General features: G+C 51.3%; 1 pseudogene; it reads left to right on the forward strand.

The window, feature by feature from the left end:
* The window catches only part of LOC143303819 (large subunit ribosomal RNA), a 2941-nt pseudogene extending 2770 nt beyond the window's left edge, over positions 1-171 (forward strand).
* Positions 172-9020: the final 8849 nt, after the last annotated feature.

A 9020-nucleotide genomic window follows, 5' to 3' on the forward strand; every position in this document is an offset into this window, starting at 1 on the left:
TCAACGTGAAGAAATTCAAAAAAAGCGCGGGTAAACGGCGGGAGTAACTATGACTCTCTTAAGGTTTCCACAGGCCTCGTCATTAGATTAGTGACGTTACAAGGGCGGTGTGTCGCTTGGACTTGGTCGCGCTTGCTATATAGCGAGGTGCGGCCGGTCTTGGCGGCGCATCGCCATATTTTTTTTTAAGCCGAATTCGTGCTACACGAAACGGAAAAGGTGAACAGCAGCCTCGTCATCTGACTAGTGACGTTATAAAAGAAAGCAATACGCCGCTGGCACTTTGCCGCGCGTGCTCGAAAAGCAATACGCCGCTGGGACTTGGCTGTGCGCGCCAGAAAGTAATATGCCGCTGGCCCTTAGCCGCGTTCGCCCAAAAACGATACGCCGCTGGGACTTAGGCGGATGAGCTGGAAGGTGGCATGGCTTGCCTATGTGTGTGCTGGAAGAGCCGCGCGGGGGTTGCTGGTTGAGCGAAGCGATCTTGCTCGTTGGGTGGCGGGACGTTGGAAAACGGCTTGTCTCCAACGATGGAAGAGTCATAGTTGCTTGGGGGCAGGCGGGGCTTCGGCCCCGTTTGCTCAAGTCGCACTCCTACCTCCTCGTGGTACCGCCGGTAACATACTCATTTGTGTCAGCGCGGGGAGCATCCCCCCGGACACCGTGTATGGCCAAATGGAGTGCGGCGATGAAGGAGCGAGAGACGAAACCAAAAATCGGCTTGCCGATCTAACGGTGAATTTCACCGTGAAGTATGGAGTTATCTCCCTGAAAGGAACTCGTTCCTTGATTAGCTATGGCACGACTTGGCAGTAATAAGGTTAACGATTGGGCAAGATTGAGAAAAATAACAAAAGCGTAATTAAACAGAATAAAATATCATGGTAAATAAAGACACAGAAAGCGCCTCGGACGCGGCATCTCTCGGTCCCGGTGTCGCGGCGGATTCTTCCGCTCTGGAGGGGACCTCTGTTGACGATTTGGCTTCATCCCCGGATACGATTGACATCATGGTACCGAGCGTGGGTGACCAGGTTGCCTGCCCTGTCTGCCAGAAAAGGGAAATCGACCTTTTCTTTTTGTCATTGTCAGACTTAGGGCGGCACCTGGAGCAACATCATGTGACAGCCCGCAGCCAATGGAGATGCAAAGACTGTGGGAAAGGCTTTCCGAAGCTTCATGGGGCCAGATGCCACCTGCCTCATTGTAGAGGAACAAGTCAAGGACCCAGTGGCTCATATAGATGCGAAACCTGCCCCATGAGCTTTGGGACGCTTAGAGGGCTGTCTACCCACGAGCGGCATGCGCACCCTGCCGTAAGAAACGTCAAAAGGAGGGGAACGGACCCCCCTGAGAAAAAATGGACGGCGGAGGAGTTGGCTCAGTTGAGGGAACTTTGGGAGATATATAAAAATCACAAATTCCCCAACAAAATGATCAGTGAGATCCTCACCAGCAAGACGATCGAACAAATCAGATACCAGCGTAAAAAGCTGAGGCTGATTGGTGAGGAAGCAAGTTCTCAAGAGCCCACTCAGGTGACAGAGGGAGGGTGCGATCCCGTTGATCCAGGCAATGCGTGTTTCGAAGAACCTGGAGTCAGCGGTCTAGAATATGAACAGTGGAGACTCCAGCTAGAGTCCGCAATAATGACACAAGTCGAGGTGCCACCTGTTTTAAGGTGGGTCCACACTCGACTGATGACAATCTGGGTCTCTCTCAAGGGAAATAGGGAAGCACTTGAGAGTGCTATAAATGAATTTTTAGAATTCACGCTCTATGGAGCCATAAAAGAAATTAATAGTAAAAAGAGGGCAAGTTCAGTTAAGAACAAGAGGATTGGTCACCAAGGAAAGAAAAAGGGTAATAGAAATGCTAGAAAAAGATACTCATACGCTCGTTGCCAGGAGTTGTTTACAGAAAATCCAAGGAGGTTGGCCGATGCCGTAATAAATGATGATCGGGCCTTCCTCCAACCGGCTAGGGATCTGCCTGATGCCGAGGAAGTGAGGAGGCTTTATGAGGATTTATGGGGCCAGACAGGACCTGTTGAAGCCCCCGTCCCAGGAAGTAGAGCCTCTGAGCTTTCCTTATGCGAGGTCTTCCCGCCAATTGCTGTTGAGGATGTGGCGGAGAAATTGAGCAGAATAAGAATGAAGGCTGCAGCAGGACCGGATGGCTTCCAGAAGGAACACCTTCTGATCCCTGGCCTGCCCACCATCTTAGCTGTATTGTACAATATCTTACTTTATTGCTCCTATTTTCCTCCTATATGGAAGGAAAATAGAACAACGTTAATACCAAAACCAAATAAGTCGAGCAGCCTGGTCGAGAATTGGAGGCCTATAACTATAGGCCCCATTCTCGGCCGTATTTTCTCCTCCATAATTGACGGGAGGATAAGGAGGGGCATTGTGTTGAATCCAAGGCAGAAAGGATTCACCGCTGAAAGCGGTTGTAAAATAAACATCGACCTGTTGAGCGCTGCCTTGGATTATAGCAAGAAAAAGAAAGGCGGGGTATTCACTATTGTGGATATCTCCAAAGCCTTCGACACAGTGCCCCACTCGGCAATCGTCCCCTGCCTAAGGAGGAAGGGCGTGCCGATCCCCATTACTGACTTGATCAGGAACATGTATAACGAGGGCAAGACCACAATAAAATCTAAAAACAGCACCGGGGTCGAGATTAAGATCCTCAGGGGAGTTAAGCAGGGCGACCCTTTGTCACCGCTGCTATTCAACCTGTGCTTGGAGCCACTGCTGGATTTGATCGAGCAACAAACCAGCGGAATAAACGTGAATGAGACAAGAAAGATTCCTGTCCTGGCTTTTGCTGACGACGTAGTGTTGCTCGGCGCCGATATCGGGGAAGCGCAACGCCAAGTGGGTGTGCTTGACGAGTATCTGAACGGCCTCGGTATGACCATCTCAAGGGATAAATGCCAGGCATTTCAAGTAGTCGCAGAAAGGCGTACTTGGTTCATCAAAGAACCAAAAATTAAACATGGGAACAACACCATCCCAACAGTCGATCCTGACGAAGCCTTCAGGTACTTAGGCGCCAAAATGGGGCCCTGGAAAGGCATACACTGTGGCATAATCGTTCCCGAGCTTCTGAGTGTGGTGAGGAGAGTTAGAAAGCTCTCACTCAAGCCATGCCAGAAGCTCGAATTGATCACAAAACATATCTTTCCCCGATATATTTATAACCTGCTCGTAAGCCCGCCGAGTGACAGCGTTTTAAGATTGCTGGACAGCGAAGTCAGGCAGGAAATAAAGGCTATATTCCATCTAACGCCTTCAACTGCCACTGGTTTTTTCTATGCCCCCAAATCCTGGGGCGGATTAGGGTTGCCGAGGTTCGAACACATCGTCAAACTTGGCACCCTAAAAAGTGCAATTAAAATAAAGGACTCGATCGACCCGGCGGTCTCCAGCCTGGTTGATTAAAAGTACAATGAGAAATTGAAAAAGATGGCAAACTCACTGAGGATCAATTGGCCAGCCTCTGTGGAAGATATCGAAAGAGCCCGAAAAAGATTAAAAGCGGGGCATGTGAAGCAATGGGCAGAACTAAGAAGTCAGGGGCAGGGCGTACCTGACTTCTCGAGAAGCAAAGCTGGCAATGTGTGGCTTAAGGATTGCGAACTGCTCAAGCCATCAAGATTTATAGATGCGCTTAAACTCAGGACCAACACTGTTGGCACAAGAACAGTGCTGGCACGAGTCGACAAAAATTTGGACATCAATTGTAGAAAATGTCGAGCCCAGCCCGAGACCCTTGGACATATACTCGGGCTGTGCCAGTACACTAAGGGCCTGAGGATAAAGCGGCATGATGAAGCGAAAATGACCCTTGCCGAAAGTCTACGAAAAAATAATGAAGTTTTTGTTGAACCTACGCTCCGGGTGGGAGGTGCTCTTTTCAAGCCGGACCTCGTAGTTAAAAACGAGGAAAGGGTTCTCGTGGTCGACGTTACCGTCCGCTATGAGAATAAGGATTACCTCTCGCGCGCGGAGAAGGAAAAGGTCAACAAATATCGGCCATGCCTCGAACACCTAAAGGCAAGATTTAATGTCGGCAAGGGAGAAGTAATACCGGTGGTCTTGGGCAGTCGTGGTGCCATAACGCCTTCCACGGAAAGTAACCTCAAGCGTATGGGTATTGGTGGCCAAATTATCAAAACATTAGTACTGAACGTATTGAGAAGCTCCATAGAGCTGTGTAACATATTTTTAGATACATAAGTCAGACCCAGTTTTTTAAATTATTATTTATTTCTTTATTTATTTATTTATTTATTTAACTTGTTGTTACGTCCATGCATGATAGTGAATAAATTTGCTGTAACCTTTGGGTTACATAGCAAATATGTTATATTTTAATGTCCCTACGAGGGGGATAAACCTCGGAAGTACGGTCCTCGTATCGAGGATCGCAGGTTTTAGCCAAATGCCTCGTCATCTAATTAGTGACGCGCATGAATGGATTAACGAGATTCCCTCTGTCCCTATCTACTTCCCGCAGGGAGGATTCGCTTTTGCGAGTCTATGGGGGCTGGCAAACCCACGGTCCCGCAGCCAGGGAGGACCGTCGGGACAAGCGTCCCGCTTACGTGAGTCCTCCATGTACACCGCAAGGAAGGTTGCTGTGGTGTAAGACAAAGTCTTCCCCACGGAGCCTTGGGTAGTAGCGCACCCACGATCCTGAAGCCAAGGGTGAGACCGTCGGGAGAGCCGCCGAGGTACACTTCCTCAACTCCCGCTTACGTGAGTCTCATCTGGGTCTGACTGCACGGTGTGCAGGTAAACCGTGCAGCAGAGACGTGGCGGTACATCCACACGCGCGGTCCCACCGTTGACAATGAACGGTACCACGGGCGGTCGAGTGTTAGCCCAGAGGGCGTAGGGAACCCTCGGCTCGACCAATTATGGGTATGGACTCGTGGTGGCAGTGGTTGTGGCCAAATGCTGGCAAGAGGGCCGAGTTAAGGGGGACAAAGTCCTCCGAATGGCCTTCGGCGGGTGAGCAGCGTCCCACCTGCTCCGGATACCGTCCCGGAAGACGGAAGGGCTTGGAAAGGGCCCCGTTCGACCTGAGACGAGAGAGCCTCCTGCAGGCGATTATTTGAGGTAACCGGTACTGTGTACCGAGTGCGCTGGTTGGGCGTATCCCAACTCCGATGGCTTCTAGGGTTGCCCGGGCGCTGTATATGATATTAAATCTCAGGAAAGTACCCGACACCAAGAACCAAACTATATGTCCCTATCTACTAGTCCACAAGATGGCGGCATACTGAGAACACGCGTTCACGTCGCTCCGTACTTAATGTTCGAGTTCTTGCGGAAAAGCAAAGAAATCGGGCGAGAAAATAACGCGAAAGTGGAGTGAAAGTGCTTGGGAATTAAAGTAATAATAAAGTACAGTGGAGATCGCTTTTATAGAAGCGTGAGTGGACAGAGAAAAACGTGGCTGAGGTTAGGGCAGAGTGGAAGACATCTTGAGACGCGCGACTGCAGCGCCGCCGCACGGGCTACTTGGTAACTGCGCGCCAACGTTCGTAAAGCAATACGCCGCGGGACTAGCGTCCGCGTTCGTAAAGCGATACGCCGAGGGACTCAGTGCAGGTGTTCGTGAAGCCGCTCGCAGCGGTACTTAGTGTATCCGCGTCCGCAAAGCAACACGCTGCGGTCTAAGTGCCACGTTCGTAAAGTGACACATCAGGACACAGCAAAAGTATCCAGTTTGAAACACAGAGAAGTGCTAGTGCAAGTGCTTGACTAGTGCCGCCATTACGCCTTCGGACTTAGTGTCTGTGCGCGTAAAACAATACGCCGCTGGGACTCTGTCTCGAGCGAGAAAAAAAAAGCAATACGCCGTCGGACTTAGTGCCCGCGCGTATAGATAATAATAGTACAGTGCAAGCAAAAGTGCTTGACCAGTGCCGCCGTTACGCCGTCGGACTTAGTGTCTGTGCGCGTAAAACAATACGCCGCTGGAACTTAGTGTCTGTGCGCGTAAAACAATACGCCGCTGGGACTTAGTGTCTCGGCGCGTAAAACAATACGCCGCTGGGACTTAGTGTCTCGGCGCGTAAAACAATACGCCGCTGGGACTTAGTGTCTCGGCGCGTAAAACAATACGCCGCTGGGACTTAGTGTCTCGGCGCGTAAAACAATACGCCGCTGGGACTCAGGCTCGAGCGAGTAAGATAAAAGGAATACGCCGTCGGACTTAGTGCCCGCGCGCGAGAAAGAATAGCGCAGGGCAAATACAAATACAAGTGCGTGACCAGTGCCGCCGTTACGCCGTCGGACCTAGTGTCTCTGCGCGCAAAACAATACGCCGCGGGGACTTACAAATATCAGAATGGCTACGAAGGGTCAATCCCCAACCGCTACAAAAGCAAGAGTGGTTCTCCAACCACTGAAAACGCAAAAGATGGAGGGGAAAAGCCCGTTTCAGGAGAGAAAGAAAAGAACAGAGGAGAAAGAAAAAGGGGAAGAGGCGAAGCAGCAGCAATCGCCTGTAGCAGCAGACGAACCCCGCACTGTGCCCGATTTAAGAGCACAGGCAGGGGAAATAGAGAAGGGCGTATTAGCCTTCTGTCTGGACCCAAACAAGAAGGTTAACAAGGAGCAAACCGCAGCCATCATGCGGTATTTCCGGGACATGCGAGGGGTAGTGGAAGAACTCTTACTCCACAACAGCTACCTCACCGGGAAGTTGGACCAGAGCACCGGCGCGGAGAAGAAAGAAACGGCGATACTGAGTGCCGTCAACAAGACGCTACAAACGAGCAAGCGGCTCGAAACGGCAGTCAAATCAAGGATGGAGCCTAAGCAGTCCTCCTACGCCGAAAAAGTCAAAATGAAGAATAGTATGGTGGGGCAAATCGCGGTCAAACCACCTACAAATGCGGTGATAATCCGGCCGGAGTCGTCAGACTCCGAGATAAAAACGAGTGAGGAAGCACGGGAGGCAGTCTTCACGCTGGTGAACCCACGTAAGAGAGGAATCCAGATCACCGCAGTGAAGAAAATCAGCGGAAACGGATTAGTCGTGGAAACGGCGAACCCCGAAGGCCTAAAAGCGTTCACGGAGAACGCCAAGCTAAAGGAAGCCGGCCTAAAAACCAGCACGCCGCAGAGGAGGCTGCCCCGGGTAATATTATATGATGTTCCACGGGAAATGCCGGAGAAGGAAATAATGGGCTGCATCAAGAAGCAGAACCAAGAAAGGCTAACAGATGAAGACGTCGGAGCCATCAAATTCTGCTTCAGAACAGGCCGCAAGGACTCCGAGGAAACTAACTGGGTACTGGAAGTGCCCCCCCCAGGTAAGAGATAAACTACTAACTGGCAAGATATTCATCTCGTGGAATGCTTGCCGGGTTCGGGATTACATAGCCGTCAGCCGCTGTTACAAGTGCCAAGGCTACGGGCACGTGGCAAAACACTGCCGCTTGGGCTATGAGATCTGCGCACATTGCGCGGAAAGCGGACATAGCACTAAAGAGTGCACGAACAAAAACAAGAACGCCGGCTGCGTCAACTGCAAGAAGGCAGGGAAAAAAGGCGATCATGCGGCCTCTAACGTAGACTGCCCTATGTACAAGAAGGCGTTAGAAATAATTATCTCCTGTACTACGTATGAGTAAAGCCCCGAGCAAAAATGGAAGAGGACACGGGGGTAGAAGGGGTATAAGGATCCTGCAGCATAATATGCAGCGTTCCAAAACTGTCTCCCACGAAATCAGGACACAGATGGAAGCTGATGGCGACGAAATCTTGCTAATGCAAGAGCCATACAGCATCGACGGAAAAATACCCGGACTCGGAACAGGAATCTCGATCGCCTGTCGGGGTTCGAAGGGTGACCCACCAATGGCAGCAGTAGGAGTTAAGTCGAAGGAGCTAACGCCGCTCGAAATTGCCGGACTATGTACAACGCACTGCGCTTGTGTACAAGTAAGCGATGGAGAGACGGAGGTATACTTCGTCAGCCAGTACTTTCCGCCGACCGAAAATATCGAAGTCGGCCTCGAGCAATTAGACAAAGTACTGAATAGGCTTAGAGGGAAGAAAGCCATTATTGGCCTGGACTCCAACGCCAAATCTCCGCTGTGGTGCAGCAAGGACATCGACGACAGAGGTGAGGCCCTGGAGGCTGTCATCGCACAATACAACCTCCACATCCTCAACAAACCGGGACAGGCACACACATTTGAAACAACGAGAGGGCGATCGAACATAGACCTGACTATGGCGACTCCGGAAGCAATACCGCTCGTGAAGGAATGGAGAGTACACGAGGAGGGAACCTCCAGCGATCACAGAATACTGGAGACGCGTCTTGATTTTAACGAGGGGAGTACTCCGCCGCAGCTTCAGGAAAGAAGATACAACACTCGGCACGCCAACTGGGAGGTCTTTCAAAGAGTGATCATAGAGGAAAAGGCGACACTCCGAGAGACAAACCCCCGGCAGCCGAACGAGGTTGAACGAATGGCCGAGCAGATGCAGGAAGTCCTCAGAAGAGCCTGCGATGCCGCCATTCCGAGGAAAAAATGGTATCACAGATCGGTGCCATGGTGGACGCCTGAGCTCACACGAGCAAAGAGGGAAGTCTACCGGGCAAGGAGGAAATACCAGGGGACCAGGGACCCCGCAACGAGGGAGCAGGAGAAGCTGCGGTATAGAGAAATCAGAAAGGAGTACGTAAAAGCAATCACCAGGACCAAGATACGCAGCTGGAGAGACTTTATAACCAAGGAGGGCAACGCAGAACCCTGGGGTATTGCCTACCGAACGGCCACGGGCAAGCTAAGGAGGGAAGAAACAGTGTCGACTCTGCGGACGCCACAAGGGGAAACCTCCTACTGGCGAACCACTGCGGCGGCGATGCTGTCCGCCCTACTACCCGACGACGAGGAAGAAACGGACACGCCGGAGCAGACAGCGATCAGACGCGACAGTACAACCCCCCCGAACGTCGAGGACACCCCAGAGTTCCGC

Source organism: Bombus vancouverensis, chromosome 16 (genome assembly GCF_051014615.1).
Source record: "Bombus vancouverensis nearcticus chromosome 16, iyBomVanc1_principal, whole genome shotgun sequence".
In the NCBI taxonomy this organism is placed as follows: Eukaryota; Metazoa; Arthropoda; class Insecta; order Hymenoptera; family Apidae; genus Bombus; species Bombus vancouverensis.